Here is a 21,406-nt window from a genome sequence, read left to right as displayed (position 1 = left end):
TTTAAAAATAAAAATAATGTGCCAAGATTTTCCTTTAGGATGTTTACATTGCTTGTTGGTTTGTACGGTGCAAAACAGAAACTTTGGCTGTAGTGCGCGATTTTACATTTTTTACTGGATTGTCAAACGGTTCTGAAACGTTTTGCAGTGTCTTTCTATACAAATTGTTTATTGTTCCTAATTTTTTCAGAATTTTTAGAGTACCATAAGTATGGTGAATGTTCAGATTACTACAGACTCTGTTTTGATGCATTGTTTGCTTGTTTAAGACAGATTCTGTTTTGATGGATTGTTTGCTTGTTTTTGATGAAACTATCGATTTATATCAGTGGATTAAGCCATGGAAAAGTTATATTACAGTAGCTACAATGCAAAAACAAAATATCAATTGGTTTGCAATAGTACTTAGAGTGGTGATTTGCTTTATTATACTAACGGATCTTACCGAGCTTTCTGTTGAGTTTTGTGTGGATGAAGTGATCAAAGATCGAGGAGGTCTCGATATGAGGAGAAGGAGGAGAGGCAAGAGCTCAAGCTTGGGGATTCCCAAGGCACCCCAAGTAAATATTTAAGGAGACTCAAGCATCTAAGCTTGGGGGTGCCCCAGAAGGCATCCCATCTTTCTTCAACAAGTATTGGTATGTTTTCGGATTCGTTTTGTTCATGTGATATGTGCAAATCTTGGAGCGTCTTTTACATTTAGTTCTCACTTTTATTTTATGCACCATGATGGTATGATATAGTCCTTGTTTGATTTATAGAATTCTCATTGCACTTCACTTATATTTTTTGAGTATGGCTTTATAGAATGCTTCATGTGCTTCACTTATATCATTTGAAGTTTGGATTGCCTGTTTCTCTTTACTTAGAAAACCGCCATTTGTAGAATGCTCTTTTGCTTCACTTATATTTGTTAGAGCGTGGGCATATCTTTTGTAGAAAGAATAAAACTCTCTTGCTTCACTTATATCTATTTAGAGAGATGACAGGAATTGGTCATTCACATGGTTAGTCATTAAATCCTACATAAAACTTGTAGATCACTGAATATGATATGTTTGATTCCTTGCAATCGTTTTGCGATATAAACATGGTGATATTCGAGTCATGCTAGTGGGTAGTTGTGGATTGTAGAAATACTTGTGTTGAAGTTTGTGATTCCCATAGCATGCACGTATGGTGAACCGTTATGTAACGAAGTTGGAGCATGAGGTATTTATTGATTGCCTTCCTTATGAGTGGTAGTCGGGGACGAGCGATGGTATTTTCCTACCAATATACCCCCCTAGGAGCATGCGTGTAGTACTTTGTTTCGATGACTAATATATTTTTGCAATAAGTATGTGAGTTCTTTATGACTAATGTTGAGTCCATGGATTATACGCACTCTCACCCTTCCATCATTGCTAGCCTCTTCGGTACCGTGCATTGCCCTTTCTCACCTTGAGAGTCGGTGCAAATTTCGCGGGTGCATCCAAACCCCGTGATATGATATGCTCTATCAGACATAAGCCTCCTTATATCTTCCTCAAAGCAACCACCATACCTACCTATCATGGCATTTCCATAGCCATTCCGAGATATATTGCCATGCAACTTCCATCATCTTCATATACATGACTTGAGCATCATTGTCATATTGTTTTGCATGATCGTAAGATAGCTAGCATGATGTTTTCATGGCTTGTCCTTTTTTGATGTCATTGCTACACTAGATCATTGCACATCCCAGTACATCGCCGGAGGCATTCATATAGAGTCATATCTTTGTTCTAGTATCGAGTTGTAATATTGAGTTGTAAGTAAATAAAAGTGTGATGATCATCATTATTAGAACATTGTCCCATGTGAGGTTATCAAAATAAAAGTGGCCAAAGAAGACCCAAAAGAGAGAGAGATAAAGAGAGAGAGAGAGAGAGAGGCCAAAGAAGCCTACAAAAAAGAGAAAAAAAGAGAGAAAAGAGAGAAGGGACAATGTTACTATCCTTTTACCACACTTGTGCTTCAGAGTAACACCATCTTCTTCATATAGAGAGCCTCTTGAGTTATCACTTTCATATACTAGTGGGAATTTTCATTATAGAACTTGGCTTGTATATTCCAACGATGGGATTCCTCAAATGCCCTAGGTCTTCATGAGCAAGCAAGTTGGATGCACACCCAATTAGTTTCAGTTTGAGCTTTCATGCATTTATAGCTTGATACGTCTCCAACGTATCTATAATTTTTGATTGCTCCATGCTATATTATCTACTGTTTTGGACATTATTGGGCTTTATTATCCACTTTTATATTATTTTTGGGACTAACCTATTAACCGGAGGCCCATCCCAGAATTGTTGTTTTTTGCCTGTTTTAGGGTTTCGAAGAAAAGGAATATCAAATGGAGTCCAAACGGAATAAAACCTTTGGGAACGTGATTTTCTCAACGAACAAGACCCAGGAGACTTGGACCCTATGTCAAGACACGAAAGAGGAGGCCACGAGGTAGGGGGCGCACCTACCTACCCCAGGCGCGCCCTCCACCCTCGCGGGCCCCCTGTTGCTCCACCGACGTACTCCTTCCTCCTATATATACCTACGTACCCCCAAACGATCAGATACGGAGCCAAAACCCTAATTCCACAGCCGCAACTTTCTGTATCCACGAGATCCCATCTTGGGGCGTATTCCGGAGCTCCGCCGGAGGGGGCATCGATCACGGAGGGCTTCTACATCAACACCATAGCCCCTCCGATGAAGTGTGAGTAGTTTACCTCAGACCTACGGGTCCATAGTTAGTAGCTAGATGGATTCTTCTCTCTTTTTGGATCTCAATATGTAATCTTATTTTTGAGGTGTGTTTGTTGAGACCGATGAATTGTGGGTTTATGATCAAGTCTATCTATGAACAATATTTGAATCTTCTCTGAATTCTTTTATGTATGATTGGTTATCTTTGCAAGTCTCTTCGAATTATCAGTTTGGTTTGGCCTACTAGATTGATCTTTCTTGCAATGGGAGAAGTGCTTAGCTTTGGGTTCAATCTTGCAGTGTCCTTTCCATGTGACAGTAGGGGCAGCAAGGCACATATTGTATTGTTGCCATCGAGGATAACAAGATGGGGTTTTCTTCATATGGCATGAGTCTATCCCTCTACATCATGTCATCTTGCTTAAGGCGTTACTCTGTTTTTAACTTAATACTCTAGATGCATGCTGGATAGCGGTCGATGAGTGGAGTAATAGTAGTAGATGCAGGCAGGAGTCGGTCTACTTGTCTCGGACGTGATGCCTATATACATGATCATACCTAGATATTCTCATAACTATGCTCAATTCTGTAAATTGCTCAACAGTAATTTGTTCACCCACCGTAGAATACTTATGCTCTCGAGAGAAGCCACTAGTGAAACCTATGGCCCCCGGGTCTATCTTCATCATATTAATCTCCTACTACTTAGTTATTTCCTTTGCTATTTACTTTGCCTTTATTTTACTTTGCATCTTTATCATAAAAATGCCAAAAATATTATCTTATCATATCTATCAGATCTCACTCTCGTAAGTGGCCTTATAGGGATTGACAACCCCTATTTGCGTTGGTTGCTAGGATTTATTTGTTTTGTGCAAGTACGAGGGACTCACGCGTAGCCTCCTACCGGATTGATACCTTGGTTCTCAAAAACTGAGGGAAATACTTACGCTACTTTGCTGCATCATCCCTTCCTCTTCGGGGAAAACCAACGCAGTGCTCAAGAGGTAGCAAGAAGGATTTCCGGCGCTGTTGCCGGGGTGGTCTACGCAAAAGTCAACATACCAAGTACCCATCACATACCCTTATCTCCCGCATTACATTATTTGCCATTTGCCTCTCGTTTTCCTCTCCCCCACTTCACCCTTGCCGTTTTATTCGCCCTCTCTCTCTATCCTCCCTCTCTCTATTTGCCCGCTTGCTTTTTGATTGCTTGTGTGTTAGTTTGCTTGCTTGTCACGATGGCTCTACCTAAATTTGGTGACCTTCACCTTAAAAGGTTAGAAGAGATCGAAAGCAATGTCAGGAGTTTCATGGTCTTGCAATTTGAACATAATAGTTTCTTCAGAAACGAGCTTAAAAACAGAAAAGTTTTATGAGTTATATGAATAAAGAGCTTGATGATATGTCTAAAGAATTCAATGGTTTAAAATCCCAAATTGCTCATCTTGAGAAATTAACTGCTGAAATTTTGGATAGGCAGGCTACCTTAGTTAATAAGATGGCCGCTAAACTGGATTGCTATGAAAATAAATATGAAGATCTAAAAGTTATTGATGTGTCCCCTATTAAATCTTTGTTTTGCAATATGAATCTTGATAATTATGGGACTGAATATGATCCACCTTTACCTAGAAGGCGTTCCAAGAATTCAGAATTTGTTGATCTTGATGCTAAAATTGATAAAAGTGGGATTGAAGAAATTAAAACCCTAGATGTTGCTAAACCCACTATTATGGATTTCAAGGAATTTAACTATGAAAATTGCTCTTTGATTGATTGTATTCCCTTGTTGCAATCCGTGCTAAATTCTCCTCATGCTTATAGTCAAAATAAAGCATCTACTAAACATATCATTGATGCCTTGATGCAATCTTATGAAGAAAAACTTGAATTGGAAGTTTCTATCCCTAGAAAACTTTATGATGAGTGGGAACCAACTATTAAAATTAAAATTAAAGATCATGAATGCTATGCTTTATGTGATTTGGGTGCTAGTGATTTGTTAGGTTTCCGTGATTTTGATGATTGTTCTCTAAACTTGCACCTTGCGGATTCCACTATTAAGAAACCTATGGGAATAATTAATGATGTTCTTATTGTTGCAAATAGGAATTGTGTACCCGTAGATTTTATTGTTCTTCACATAGATTGCAATCCTTCATGTCCTATTATTCTTGGTAGACCTTTCCTTAGAACGATTGGTGCAATTATTGATATGAAGGAAGGAAATATTAGATTCCAATTTCAATTAAGGAAAGGCAAGGAACACTTTCCTAGAAAGAAAATTAAATTACCTTATGAATCTATTATGAGAGCCACTTATGGATTGCCTGCCAAAGATGGCAATACCTAGATCTATTCTTGCTTGTTATGCCTAGCTAGGGGCGTTAAACGATAGCGCTTGTTGGGAGGCAACCCAATTTTATTTTTATTCCTTGCTTTTTGCTCCTGTTTAGTAATAAATAATTTATCTAGCCTCTGTTTTGGTTGTGTTTTTTTGTGTTTAATTAGTGTTTGTGCCAAGTAGAACCGTTGGGAAGACTTGGGGAAAGTCTTGTTCAACTTGATGTAAAAAACAGAAACTTTAGCGCTCACGAGAACTGCTGTCATTTTTATTTGGAAAGTGATATTTACTTAATTCGTTTTGCATATGACTAATAGATAAATTCCCCACGTCCAGAAAGTTATTTTATAATTTTTGGGGTTCCAGATCTTGCGCTAGCTACAGATTACTACAGACTGTTCTGTTTTTGACAGATTCTGTTTTTCGTGTGTTGTTTGCTTATTTTGATGAATCTATGGCTAGTAAAATAGTTTATAAACCATAGAGAAGTTGGAATACAGTAGGTATAACACCAATATAAATAAAGAATGAGTTTATTACAGTACCTTGAAGTGGTCTTTTATTTCGCTAACGGAGCTCACGAGATTTTCTACGTTAAGTTTTGTGTTGTGAAGTTTTCAAGTTTTGGGTAAATATTTGATGGATTATGGAACAAGGAGTGGCAAGAGCCTAATCTTTGGGATGCTCATTGCACCCCCAAGATAATCTAAGGACACCTAAAAGCCAAAGCTTGGGGATGCCCCGGAAGAAATCCCCTCTTTCGTCTACTTCTATTGGTAACTTTACTTGGAGCTATATTTTTATTCGCCACATGATATGTGTTTTGCTTGGAGTGTCTTGTATTATTTGAGTCTTTGCTTTTTAGTTACCACAATCATCCTTGCTGTACACACCTTTTGAGAGAGCCATACATGATTTGGAATTTGTTAGAATACTCTATGTGCTTCGCTTATATCTTTTGAGTTATATAGTTTTGCTCTAGTACTTCACTTATATCATTTAGAGCACGGTGGTGACTTTTTTTATAGAAACTATTGATCTCTCATGATTCACTTAGATTATTTTGAGAGTCTTAATAGCATGGTAATTTTCTTAAAATACTATTATGCTAGGTATTCAAAGTTAGTAAAATTTTCTTAAGAGTGTTTTGAATACTAAGAGAAGTTTGATGCTTGATGATTGTTTTGAGATATGGAGGTAATAATATCAAAGTCGTGATAGTTGAGTAGTTGTGAAATTGAGAAATACTTGTGTTGAAGTTTGCAGGTCCCATACCATGCACGTATGGTAAACGTTATGTAACAAATTTGAAACATGAGGTGTTATTTGATTGTCTTCCTTATGGGTGGCGGTCGGGGACGAGCGATGGTCTTTTCCTACCAATCTATCCCCCTAGGAGCATGCGCGTAGTACCGAGGTTTTTGATGACTTGTAGATTTTTGCAATAAGTATGTGAGTTCTTTATGACTAATGTTGAGTCCATGGATTATACGCACTCTCACCCTTCAATCCTTGCTAGCCTCTTCGGTAACGTGCATTGCCCTTTCTCACATTGGGAGTTGGCGCAAACTTCGCCGGTGCATCCAAACCCCGTGATATGATACGCTCTTTCACACATAAACCTCCTTATATCTTCCTCAAAACAGCCACCATACCTACCTATTATGGCATTTCCATAGTCATTCCGAGATATATTGACATGCAACTTTACACCATTCCGTTCATCATGACACATTCATCATTGTCATATTGCTTAGCATGATCATGTAGTTGACATAGTATTTGTGGCAAAGCCACCGTTCATAATTCTTTCATACATGTCACTCTTGGTCCATTGCATATCCCGGTACACCGCCGGAGGCATTCATATAGAGTCATACTTTGTTCTAGTATCGAGTTGTAATCATTGAGTTGTAAATAAATAGAAGTGTGATGATCATCATTAATAGAGCATTGTCCCAAAAAGAAAAAAAAAGGCCAAATAAAAAAAATAAAAGGGACAATGCTACTATCCTTTTTTTCCACACTTGTGCTTCAAATTAGCACCGTAATCTTCATGATAGAGAGTCTCTTGTTTTGTCACTTTCATATACTAGTGGGAATTTTTCATTATAGAGCTTGGCTTGTATATTCCAACAATGGGCCTCCTCAAGTGCCCTAGGTCTTCGTGAGCAAGCAAGTTGGATGCACACCCACTTAGTTTCTTTTGTTGAGCTTTCATACATTTATAGCTCTAGTGCATCCGTTGCATGGCAATTCCGTTCACCAAGAAGCAACAAAAGTAAGATCACTATATTAAATCCCGATGAACCATTTACGCCAAGATACATACGGAGCAACACATCGGTTAAATTAAATCTAGCAATATAGTACACTTGGCACCGGGTAAACCCCAGATTAAACAATGTGGTAGATAGTTTTTTAACTGAATGACTTGATAGTGAGCTGCTAGAAATGACTTGTTAGGCTTTGTGAGATTTTTCTCTATATACCGAAGTATATGACATTTCTCTCATAGCAAACAACCGATTTTACCTTGAAAGCAAACAACTGATCCTTCTCTTCTTACCTTCAAAAAACAATTCACCCTCTCACTCATCGCACGATGCAATGGTCACACTCACATCTCAATTCCCTAGCATGCTCTGCCCACCACGGCTTCTCCTTGTCGCCTCCCCTCGACGCCACATCATTTAGCTCGCACCTTGCTCTCAGCGCCACGCCCCCTCCTCTCCCCTCCACGACATCCCAGGCCGATTCCCGGCGCCAAGGAAAGCACACCATCGTGAAGGAAATATGCCCTAGAGGCAATAATAAAGTTATTATTTATTTCCTTATTTCATGATAAATGTTTATTATTCATGCTAGAATTGTATTGACCGGAAACATAATACATGTGTGAATACATAGACAAAGAAAGTGTCACTAGTATGCCTCTACTTGACTAGCTCGTTAATCAAAGATGGTTATGTTTCCTAACCATGAACAATGAGTTGTTATTTGATTAACGAGGTCACATCATTAGTTGAATGATCTGATTGACATGACCCATTCCATTAGCTTAGCACACGATCGTTTAGTATGTTGCTATTGCTTTCTTCATGACTTATACATGTTCATATGACTATGAGATTATGCAACTCCCGTTTGCCGGAGGAACACTTTGGGTACTACCAAACGTCACAACGTAACTGGGTGATTATAAAGGAGTACTACAGGTGTCTCCAATGGTCGATGTTGAGTTGGCGTATTTCGAGATTAGGATTTGTCACTCCGATTGTCGGAGAGGTATCTCTGGGCCCTCTCGGTAATACACATCACATAAGCCTTGCAAGCATTACAACTAATATGTTAGTTGTGAGATGATGTATTACGGAACGAGTAAAGAGACTTGCCGGTAACGAGATTGAACTAGGTATTGGATACCGACGATCGAATCTCGGGCAAGTAACATACCGATGACAAAGGGAACAATGTATGTTGTTATGCGGTCTGACCGATAAAGATCTTCGTAGAATATGTAGGAGCCAATATGGGCATCTAGGTCCCGCTATTGGTTATTGACCGGAGACATGTCTCGGTCATGTCTACATTGTTCTCGAACCCGTAGGGTCCGCACGCTTAAGGTTACGATGACAGTTATATTATGAGTTTATGCATTTTGATGTACCGAAGGTTGTTTGGAGTCTCGGATGTGATCACGGACATGACGAGGAGTCTCGAAATAGTCGAGACATAAAGATTGATATATTGGAAGCCTATGTTTGGACATCGGAAGTGTTCCGGGTGAAATCGGGATTTTACCGGGTTACCGGGAGGTTACCGGAACCCCCCGGGAGCCATATGGGCCTTCATGGGCCTTAGTGGAAAGGAGAAAGGGGCAGCCCAAGGGGGCTGCGCGCCTCCCCCCTTCCCCTAGTCCTATTAGGACTAGGAGAGGTGGCCGGCCACCCCTCTCCCTCTTTCCCCCTTGGGAATCCTAGTTGGAATAGGATTGGGGGGGAGTCCTACTCCCGGTAGGAGTAGGACTCCTCCTGCGCCTCTCTCTCTTGGCCGGCGCCCCCTTCCCCCTTGGCTCCTTTATATACGGAGGCAGGGGCACCTCTAAACACACAAGTTGACACAAGTTGATCCACGTGATCTATTCCTTAGCCGTGTGCGGTGCCCCCTGCCACCATATTCCTCGATAATACTGTAGCGGAGTTTAGGCGAAGCCCTGCTGCTGTAGTTCATCAAGATCGTCACCACGCCGTCGTGCTGACAAAACTCTTCCCCGACACTTTGCTGGATCGGAGTCCGGGGATCGTCATCGAGCTGAACGTGTGCTCGAACTCGGAGGTGCCGTAGTTTCGGTACTTGATCGGTTGGATCGAGAAGACGTACGACTACTTCCTCTACGTCGTGTCATCGCTTCCGCAGTCGGTCTGCGTTGGGTACGTAGACAATACTCTCCCCTCGTTGCTATGCATCACATGATCTTGCGTGTGCGTAGGAATTTTTTTTTGAAATTACTACGAAACCCATCAGTGGCATCCGAGCCTAGGTTATTGATGTTGATGTTATATGCACGAGTAGAACACAAGTGAGTTGTGGACGATACAAGTCATACTACCTACCAGCATGTCATACTTTGGTTCGGCGGTATTGTTGGACGAGACGACCCAGACCAACCTTACGCGTACGCTTACGCGAGACCGGTTCCCTCGACGTGCTTTGCACAGAGATGGCTTGCGGGCGACTGTCTCTCCAACTTTAGTTGAACCAAGTATGGCTACGCCCGGTCCTTGCGAAGGTTAAAACGGAGTCTATTTGACAAACTATCGTTGTGGTTTTGATGCGTAGGTGAGATTGGTTCTTACTTAAGCCCGTAGCAGCCACGTAAAACATGCAACAACAAAGTAGAGGACGTCTAACTTGTTTTTGCAGGGCATGTTGTGATGTGATATGGTCAAGGCATGATGCTGAATTTTATTGTATGAGATGATCATGTTTTGTAACCAAGTTATCAGCAACTGGCAGGAGCCATATGGTTGTCGCTTTATTGTATGCAATGCAATCGCGATGTAATGCTTTACTTTATTACTAAACGGTAGTGATAGTCGTGAAAGCATAAGATTGGCAAGACGACAACGATGCTACGATGGAGATCAAGGTGTCGCGCCGGTGACGATGGTGATCATGACGGTGCTTCGGAGATGGAGATCACAAGCACAAGATGATGATGGCCATATCATATCACTTATATTGATTGCATGTGATGTTTATCTTTTTATGCATCTTATCTTGCTTTGATTGACGGTAGCATTATAAGATGATCTCTCACTAAATTATCAAGAAGTGTTCTCCCTGAGTATGCACCGTTGCCAAAGTTCGTCGTGCCCAGACACCACGTGATGATCGGGTGTGATAAGCTCTACGTCCATCTACAATGGGTGCAAGCCAGTTTTTGCACACGCAGAATACTCAGGTTAAACTTGACGAGCCTAGCATATGCAGATATGGCCTCGGAACACGGAGACCGAAAGGTCGAGCGTGAATCATATAGTAGATATGATCAACATAAACGATGTTCACCATTGAAAACTACTCCATCTCACGTGATGATCGGTCATGGTTTAGTTGATTTGGATCACGTAATCACTTAGAAGATTAGAGGGATGTCTATCTAAGTGGGAGTTCTTTAAGTAATATGATTAATTGAACTTTAATTTATCATGAACTTAGTCCTGATAGTATTTTGCAAATTATGTTGTAGATCAATAGCTCGCGTTGTTGCTTCCATGTGTTTATTTTGATATGTTCCTAGAGAAAAATTGTGTTAAAAAATGTTAGTAGCAATGATGCGGATTGGATCCGTGATCTGAGGTTTATCCTCATTGCTGCACAGAATAATTATGTCCTTGATGCACCGCTAGGTGACAGACCTATTGCAGGAGCAGATGCAGACGTTATGAACGTTTGGCTGGCTCAATATGATGACTACTTGATAGTTTAGTGCACCATGCTTAAACGTCTTAGAATCGGGACTTCAAAGACGTTTTGAACGTCATGGACCATATGAGATGTTCCTGGAGTTGAAGTTAATATTTCAAGAAAATACCCGAGTTGAGAGATATAAAGTCTCCAACAAGTTCTATAGCTAAAAGATGGAGGAGAATCGCTCAACTAGTGAGCATGTACTCAGAGTGTCTGGGTACTTCAATCGCTTGAATCAAGTGGGAGATAATCTTCCAGATAAGATAGTGATTGACAGAATTCTCTAGTCACCACCACCAAGTTAGTAGAACTTCGTGATGAACTATAATGCAAGGGATGACGTAAACAATTCCCGAGCTCTTCGTGATGCTAAAATCGACGAAGGTAGAAATCAAGAAAAAACATCAAGTGTTGATGGTAGACAAAGACCACTAGTTTCAAGAAAAGGGCAAAGGGAAGAAGGGGAACTTCAAGAAGAACGGCAAGCGAGTTGCTGCTCAAGTGAAGAAGCCCAAGTCTGGTCCTAAGCCTGAGAGTAAGTGCTTCTACTACAAAGGGATTGGTCACTGGAAGCGGAACTACCCCAAGTGATTGGCGGATAAGAAGGATGGCAAAGTGAACATAAGTATATTTGATATACATGTTATTGATGTGTACTTTACTAGTGTTTATAGCAAACCCCTTAGTATTAGGTACTAGTTCAGTTGCTAAGATTAGTAACTCGAAACGGGAGTTGCAGAATAAACAAAGACTAGTTGAAGGGGAAGTGACGATGAGTGTTGGAAGTAGTTCCAAGATTAATATGATCATCATCGCACACTCCCTATACTTTCGGGATTAGTGTTGAAACTAAATAAGTGTTATTTGGTGTTGGCGTTGAGCATGAATATGATTTGATCATGTTTATTGCAATATGGTTATTCATTTAAGTAAGAGAATAAACTGTTGTTCTGTTTACATGAATAAAACCTTATATGGTTACACACCCAATGAAAAATGGTTCATTGGATCTCGATCGTAGTGATACACATATTCATAATATTGAAACCAAAAGATGCAAAGTTAATAATGATAGTGCAACTTATTTGTGGCACTGCCGTTTGGGTCATATCGGTGTAAAGCGCATGAAGATACTCCATAAAGATGGATTTTCGGAATCACTTGGTTATGAATCATTTGATGCTTGCGAACCGTGCCTTTTGGGCAAGATGACTAAAACTCCGTTCTCCAGAACAATGGAATGTGCTACTGACTTATTGGAAATAATACATACCGATGTATGCAATCCAATGAGTGTTGATGCTCGTGGCAAGTATCATTATTTTCTGATCTTCACAGATGATTTGAGCAGATATGAGTATATCTACTTAATGAAACACAAGTCTGAAACATTTGAAAAGTTCAAAGAATTTCAGAGTGAAGTGAAAAATCATCGTAACAAGAAAATAAAGTTTCTACGATCTGATCGTAGAGAAGAGTATTTGAGTTACGAGTTTGGCCTTCAGTTAAAAAACAATGTGAAATAGTTTCACTACTCATGCCACCTGGAACACCACAATGGTGTGTCCGAACATCATAATTGTACTTTATTGGATATGGTGCAACCTATGATATTTCTTACCGATTTACCACTATCGTTTTGGGGTTATGCATTAAAGACAGCTGCATTCACGTTAAATAGGGCACCATCAAAATCCGTTGAGACGACGCCTTATGAACTATGGTTTGGCAAGAAACCAAAGTTGTCGTTTCTTAAAGTTTGGGGCTGCGATGCTTATGTGAAAATACTTCAACCTGATAAGCTCGAACCCAAATCGGAGAAATGTGTCTTCATAGGATACCCAAAGGAAACTGTTGGGTACACCTTCTATCACAGATCCGAAGGCAAGACATTCATTGCTAAGAATGGATCATTTCTAGAGAAGGAGTTTCTCTCGAAAGAAGTGAGTGGGAGGAAAGTAGAACTTGACGAGGTAACTGTACCTGCTCCCTTACTGGAAAGTAGTTCATCACAGAAAACTGTTTCAGTGACACCTACACCAGTTAGTGAGGAAGCCAATGATAATGATCATGAAACTTCAGATCAAGATACTACTGAACCTCGTAGATCAACCAGAGTAAGATCCGCGCCAGAGTGGTACGGTAATCCTGTTCTGGAAGTCATGCTACTAGATCATGATGAACCTACGAACTATGAAGAAGCGATGGTGAGCCCAGATTCCGCAAAGTGGCTTGAAGCCATGAAATCTGAGATGGTGTCCATGTATGAGAACAAAGTATGGACTTTGGTTGACTTACCCGATGATCGGCAAGCAATTGAGAATAAATGGATCTTTAAGAAGAAGACTGATGCTGATGGTAATGTTACTGTCTACAAAGCTCGACTTGTCGCAAAAGGTTTTCGGCAAGTTCAAGGTGTTGACTACGATGAGAGTTTCTCACTCGTATCTATGCTAAAGTCTGTCGGAATCATGTTAGCAATTGCCGCATTTTATGAAATCCGGCAAATGGATAAACAAAACTGCATTCCTTAATGGATTTATTAAAGAAGAGTTGTATATGATACAACCAGAAGGTTTTGTCAATCCTAAAGGTGCTAACAAAATATGCAAGCTCCAGCGATCCATCTGTGGACTGGTGCAAGCATCTCGGAGTTGGAATATACGCTTTGATGAGTTGATCAAAGCATATGGTTTTATACAGACTTGCGGTGAAGCCTGTATTTACAAGAAAGCGAGTGGGAGCACTACAACATTTCTGATAAGTATATGTGAATGACATATTGTTGATCGGAAATAATGTAGAATTATTCTGCAAAGCATAAAGGAGTGTTTGAAAGGAGTTTTTCAAAGAAAGACCTCGGTGAAGCTGCTTACATATTAAGTATCAAGATCTATAGAGATAGATCAAGACACTTGATAAGTTTTCAATGAGTACATACCTTGACAAGATTTTTGAAGTAGTTCAAAATGGAACAGTCAAAGAAAAAGGTTTCTTGCCTGTGTTACAAGGTGTGAAGTTGAGTAAAACTCAAAGCCTGACCACGACAGAAGATAGAAAGAGAATGAAAGTCATTCCCTATGCCTCAGTCTTAGGTTCTATAAAATATGCCATGCTGTATACCAGATCTATTGTATGCCCTACCACTGAGTTTGGCAAGGGAGTACAATAGTGATCTAGGAGTAGATCACTGGACAGTGGTCAAAATTATCCTTAGTGGAATAAGGATATGTTTCTCGATTATGGACGTGACAAAAAGGTTCGTCGTAAAGGGTTACGTCGATGCAAGTTTTTTGACACTGATCCAGATGATTCTAAGTCTCAATCTGGATACATATTTAAAGTGGGAGCAATTAGCTAGAATAGCTCCGTGCAGAGCATTGTTGACATAGAAATTCGCAAAATACTTACAGATCTGTATGTGACAGACCCGTTGACTAAAATTATCTCACAAGCAAAACATGATCACACCTTAGTAATCTTTGGGTGTTAATCACATAGCGATGCGAACTAGATTACTGACTCTAGTAAACCCTTTGGGTGTTGATCACATATCGATATGAACTATAGGTGTTAATCACATGGTGATGTGAACTATTGCTATTAAATCACATGGCGATGTGAACTAGATTATTGACTCTAGTGCAAGTGGGAGACTGAAGGAAATATGCCCTAGAGGCAATAATAAAGTTATTATTTATTTCCTTATTTCATGATAAATGTTTATTATTCATGCTAGAATTGTATTGACCGGAAACATAATACATGTGTGAATACATAGACAAACAAAGTGTCACTAGTATGCCTCTACTTGACTAGCTCGTTAATCAAAGATGGTTATGTTTCCTAACCATGAACAATGAGTTGTTATTTGATTAACGAGGTCACATCATTAGTTGAATGATCTGATTGACATGACCCATTCCATTAGCTTAGCACACGATCGTTTAGTATGTTGCTATTGCTTTCTTCATGACTTATACATGTTCCTATGACTATGAGATTATGCAACTCCCGTTTGCCGGAGGAACACTTTGGGTACTACCAAACGTCACAACATAACTGGGTGATTATAAAGGAGTACTACAGGTGTCTCCAATGGTCGATGTTGAGTTGGCGTATTTCGAGATTAGGATTTGTCACTCCGATTGTCGGAGAGGTATCTCTGGGCCCTCTCGGTAATACACATCACATAAGCCTTGCAAGCATTACAACTAATATGTTAGTTGTGAGATGATGTATTACGGAACGAGTAAAGAGACTTGCCGGTAACGAGATTGAACTAGGTATTGGATACCGACGATCGAATCTCGGGCAAGTAACATACCGATGACAAAGGGAACAACGTATGTTGTTATGCGGTCTGACCGATAAAGATCTTCGTAGAATATGTAGGAGCCAATATGGGCATCTAGGTCCCGCTATTGGTTATTGACCGGAGACGTGTCTCGGTCATGTCTACATTGTTCTCGAACCCGTAGGGTCCGCACGCTTAAGGTTACGATGACAGTTATATTATGAGTTTATGCATTTTGATGTACCGAAGGTTGTTCAGAGTCTCGAATGTGATCACGGACATGACGAGGAGTCTCGAAATGGTTGAGACATAAAGATTGATATATTGGAAGCCTATGTTTGGACATCGGAAGTGTTCCGGGTGAAATCGGGATTTTACCGGGTTACCGGGAGGTTACCGGAACCCCCCGGGAGCCATATGGGCCTTCATGGGCCTTAGTGGAAAGGAGAAAGGGGCAGCCCAAGGGGGCTGCGCGCCTCCCCCCTTCCCCTAGTCCTATTAGGACTAGGAGAGGTGGCCAGCCACCCCTCTCCCTCTTTCCCCCTTGGGAATCCTAGTTGGAATAGGATTGGGGGGGGGGGAGTCCTACTCCCGGTAGGAGTAGGACTCCTCCTGCGCCTCTCTCTCTTGGCCGGCGCCCCCTTCCCCCTTGGCTCCTTTATATACGGAGGCAGGGGCACCTCTAAACACACAAGTTGACACAAGTTGATCCACGTGATCTATTCCTTAGCCGTGTGCGGTGCCCCCTGCCACCATATTCCTCAATAATACTGTAGCGGAGTTTAGGCGAAGCCCTGCTGCTGTAGTTCATCAAGATCGTCACCACGCCGTCGTGCTGACGAAACTCTTCCCCGACACTTTGCTGGATCGGAGTCCGGGGATCATCATCGAGCTGAACGTGTGCTCAAACTCGGAGGTGCCGTAGTTTCGGTACTTGATCGGTTGGATCGAGAAGACGTACGACTACTTCCTCTACGTCATGTCATCGCTTCCGCAGTCGGTCTGCGTTGGGTACGTAGACAATACTCTCCCCTCGTTGCTATGCATCACATGATCTTGCGTGTGCGTAGGAATTTTTTTTTGAAATTACTACGAAACCCATCACATCGTAGCCGAGGGTGACCACCATGATGACACAACCTGCTGCTCACTGCAACACTGCACCTTCTCCAACAACATATTCCTCTGGTGTCTGTAGATGATGGATGCTGATTTGTAATTGCCAAAGAAACAACCGGTGTAGCTTCCTGTTTGACAGCATAGTAGTCAGAGAAATAACCTTGCATACCTAGTTCACATGTTCATGATATCATGATTAAAATGGATTTCTTTTGCTATGATAATAAAATTAACCATAGTGGACTCTACAGTTCAGAAAGAAGTGGTTAATTTGGCGCAAGATAGATAACATAATTCTGAAAAAATATATAGGATCAGTGGTCACGACATTCCCGGATGCACAGTTCCTTCGCTCCTTCCCCGCCACAATCCAGAGCCCTTTGTCATGCGTCGCCGTCACCCAGAGCCCTCCTCCATGCTCCACTCCTTAGCAAAATCAAAGAAGGCAAAACAAACCACACATATAAATTTTGTTGTGAAGTTGCTTGTACACGTGAACATAAGAAAAAGGGGTACCATAAACCAAGGTTGGAAAAAGCGCTAGGCGGTAGGCGGGCGGTGACCCTCTGCCTAGCGCCTTGCCTGCCTAGGTGTAGCCTAGGCGGCCCAAGGCGTTTCGTATGGTAGCAGGTTATGAGGATAATTATTTGGGTATATTTTGTACCATAGCAGGTTAGAAAGACAATGTGGTGATAAAAAGGATAGACTTTGTCCCATAGTAGGTTAGAAAGACAATGTGGTGATAAAAATAACATACATCAGGCAATGTGAAGAACTAAATATAGTCTATTCAATGGGGCAGCATGCCCATAGAAATATCAAATATTCAAATAGATTAGAGGCAAACATCACACAAACCCAATTGGCATAGCATTATAAATTATGAGTTCAACAGGTCACACATCAAAATGAAGTTCTTTAATTCCTAGAATCTTATTGGGAAGACTTCTCTCACAAGTCAAAAAGGGAAATTCCACATGGACGCACACACAAACGGTTCGACTCAATGACATAAAGATATAATATATAAAAATTACTTAAGAAAAGACACATGTTCATTTGGGTCTCCTCAATTATCAATATCCATTCTCCTCATCTGAATGCATCTCCTCCTCATCATCAAACTCCTCTTCTTCAGAATCAAATTCTTCTTCTTCATAAAGTTGTCTTGGTCTCGCACTTCTACATGGCTCAAGAAGTTCATCGCCTCCCATTGCTTCTCCAATGCCATTCCCTGGCATCCCTGTACTATTTTTTTGACTAACTACTGCAGGGCACAGCCCCACAGTCTTTTATTCCAAAGAAAACAAGAGTCCAATACAAGTTAACTATATACAAAAAGAAACTAAAAAGGAAGCCCAGGGAGGGCAAACTTACCTATACCTACCTATACAAAGGGAAACTCAATGTAACCCATCCAACCAGCTTAGAAGGAGGGGTCTGACATGAGCCTTAACTCTATGGGAAAGCAAAGTCAAATCATGTACAAATTTACAACGTCAAGCACTAACGTAGGTTGTTCCCCTTTGAATGTCCTTCCATTCCGAAGAATCCAAATGTTCCAAGCTGCCGTGAACACCACCTCGAAAAAGAAGCTTTTAGCAAATCTTTGCCTGGCCAAAGAAATGCATTGATGCACAGTAGAGCCACCAGACCAATCAATCTACAAATAGGTCCAGCTTCTTGTACTGAAGTTGCAAGAGAAGAACAAGTGTTGACGATCCTCATATATATGCTGGTGGCACAAAACACAAAGGTTATCAGCATCCCCAGCCCGCCAGTGCCTCCTCACCAGCAGGTCCTTAGTGTTGAGTCTGTCAAAGAATAATAGCCAAGCAAAAACCTTGATTTTCAGCGTGCATCGACTGCTCCTCAACGGGACGAGTTTGTTCAGTGGTTGTACAACCTTCCTATACCCGCGGATCAAAACTGGCTCCTCCTTGGGGATTTTAATTTCATCCGTTCGTTGGATAATAGGAATAGATCTAGGGGCGATGTTAATGATATTTTTTGTTCAATGAGATCATCGGCCACCTAGGTTTTCTTGAGTTACCTCTGAAAGGCAAAGCCTACACCTGATCTAACATGCAGGAACAACCTCTCATGGAGCAACTGGACTGGTTTTTTACTACTGCTGACTGGATATATGCCTATCCGAATACAGTAGTTCTTCCAATGGCTAAAACCTCCTCTGATCATGTGCCTTGTGTAGTGTCAATTGATACCACTATTCCAAAGTCGAAGATCTTCCGCTTTGAGAATTTTTGGGTGGAAATGCCAGGTTTTTTTGATTGTGTTAGGACCTCTTGGGAGGAGCCCGTTGCTGTGGGTTTATCTGCACCTGCCACTTTGTCTGTTAAGTTCAAGAGGTTGAGATTTGCACTCAAGAAGTGGAGCACTAATCTTTCCTCCTTAAAGAAATTGGCCACTAAATGTTCTGAGGTGGTTCTGTACTTTGACACCCTTGAGGAACTCTGACCCCTCACCAGACCAGAGTTTAACTTCAGAAAAATTGTCAAGCTTCAGTATGAACGCCTTCTGAAACTGCATCATATATACTGGAAGGAGAGGTGCACTATTAGATATATCATGGTGGGGGATGAAAACTCCAAGTTCTTTCATGCTATGGCCTCGGAGAGGCTTAGACGTAACTCAATCTCCTCGCTGCAGAGAGAGTATGGTTCATCTGTCAGTGATCATGACCAAATGGCAGGAATTTTATGGAACTCCTTTAAGTCTAGAATGGGCCAAGCGCAGGGTATCTCCATGGGTTTTGATCTCTCTTCTCTTATTGATCCAGTCTTGGGGATTGATGTTTTGGATGCTCCCTTTTCTGATCAGGAGATTTCTGCGGTGCTAAAAGATCTGCCTACTGATCGGGCACCTGGGCCTGACAGTTTTAATGGTATGTTTGTCAAAAGGTGTTGGACTATTATTGAGAAAGATTTCAGACAGTTAGTTAAAGACTTTTATGAGGGGAGGATCAGCTTGCAGAACATCAATTCCTCCTTCATCACCCTCATTCCGAAAATGTTGGCACCAATGGGTCCTAATGATTTCCGGCCTATTTCCTAACCAACACCTGTCTTAAATTCCTAACTAAATTGCTGGCTAATCGATTACAGAAGGTAATCCTCAAGTGCATACACAAGAACCAATATGGATTTCTGAAGCATCGTTCTATTCAGGATTGCTTGGCATGGGCTTTCCAGTACATCTATCAGTGCAAGCAATCAAAGAAGCCAATCATCCTCTTAAAGTTGGATTTTGCTAAGGCCTTTGATACTGTTGAACATGAGGCCATTCTGGCTCTTCTTGTTGCAAAAGGTTTTCCTCCTAAATGGACTGGTTGGGTCAAGGAAATTTTGTCCTCTGGTGATTCTCAGGTTCTACTAAATGGCATCCCTGGCAATCACTTTAAATGTAAGCATGGGGTTAGGCAAGGGGACCCTTTTTCTCCATTGCTCTTTGTTTTGGCAGCAGACTTGTTACAGTCTGTTGTCAACAAGATGTTGCTTGATGGTATTCTTTCTCTGCCGATTGAATGCAATGACAAGGATTTTCCAATAATCCAGTACGCTGATGATACAATCTTGCTACTTCCTGTGGATGAGGCCCGGTTAGTGGCCCTCAGGGACATGTTACATGTTTTTTGTAGAATCCACTGGTCTGAGAGTTAATTGTGCTAAATCCATGATGGTACCTATTAATGTCCCTGAAGCTGATGCTCTTCGGCTTTCTCAGGTCTTTTAGTGTACTCTAGGATCTTTGCCCTTCACTTATCTTGATCTCCCTTTGGGAACGACCAAGCCCACGATCCTTGATCCGATGCCTTTGGTGGATTCACTTGAGAGGCGCCTGACTGCAACTTCAGCTATGTTAAACCAAGGTTGCAGGCTCCAGTTGCTGAGATCTGTTCTTTCTTCCATGCCTATATATTTCCTCTGTTCCCTATCTATTCCACCTGGCATCATCAAGCAATTAGAACAGATCATGCGCCAATGTCTTTGGAGAGGGAACTCTGATACACCTAGGCAATCCCTTGCTGCGTGGGATATGGTTTGTAGACCTAAAGAAAAAGGGGGATTGGGGGTTATCAATTTGCAGCTTCAGAACCAAGGGCTTCTCATTAAACACCTACATAAATTCTACAATAAAGCTGATATACCTTGGGTATCCTTGTTATGGGATTCATACTATGATGGAGTTGTCCCTCATGCCACTGTCCTATGTGGATCCTTTTGATGGAAAGATATTTTCAAGTTAGCTGATAATTACAGAGTTGTTGCCTCTGTTTCAGTTAATAAAGGGGACTTGGTTCTGTTCTGGTCTGATGCTTGGAATTTGGGTGGTTCTTCGATGCCTTTGAGACAAAGACTACCTCAGTTGTTCTCTTTTGCTTTGGATGATAAGATTTCAGTGGCAGATTTCCTTGACAGTCAGGATAGGGCCTCCTTTTTCAGCTGCCTATTTCCCAACAGGCTGCTCTTGAAATAGATTCACTTACCTCCTAGGTGAACAATTTGGCTAGGGATCCATTGGAAAATGATGTTTGGTCTTGGGTGGGACCCACAAGAGCTTACACGTCAAGGAGCTACTATACCATCATGCATTCTCATATGCCCACCATTCATCCTTGTACTATTCATCTCCTCCTCATCTTTATCCATATAGATGACTTCTGCATAATCTTCTCCGCCCTCAAAAAGAAAACCTTGAGCTTCAGTAGTTTCAGCGGATAAGAGGACATCGGTGATCTTCTTCTCCTTGATCATTTGTTTCTTGGCCATCATTCTCGAGTTGAATTGTATGAACACAAGAGAGTTTAGATGTTCTGTAGTTAGCCTATTTCTTTTCTTCGTATGTATCTACAACAGGAAAAAACATAAGGATTAACAACAGGGAATGTTTTGACATGTGACGGACTAATCAAG

Source organism: Triticum dicoccoides, chromosome 5A (assembly GCF_002162155.2).
Source record: "Triticum dicoccoides isolate Atlit2015 ecotype Zavitan chromosome 5A, WEW_v2.0, whole genome shotgun sequence".
In the NCBI taxonomy this organism is placed as follows: domain Eukaryota; kingdom Viridiplantae; phylum Streptophyta; class Magnoliopsida; order Poales; family Poaceae; genus Triticum; species Triticum dicoccoides.
Note: the sequence above shows the minus strand (reverse complement) of the source record.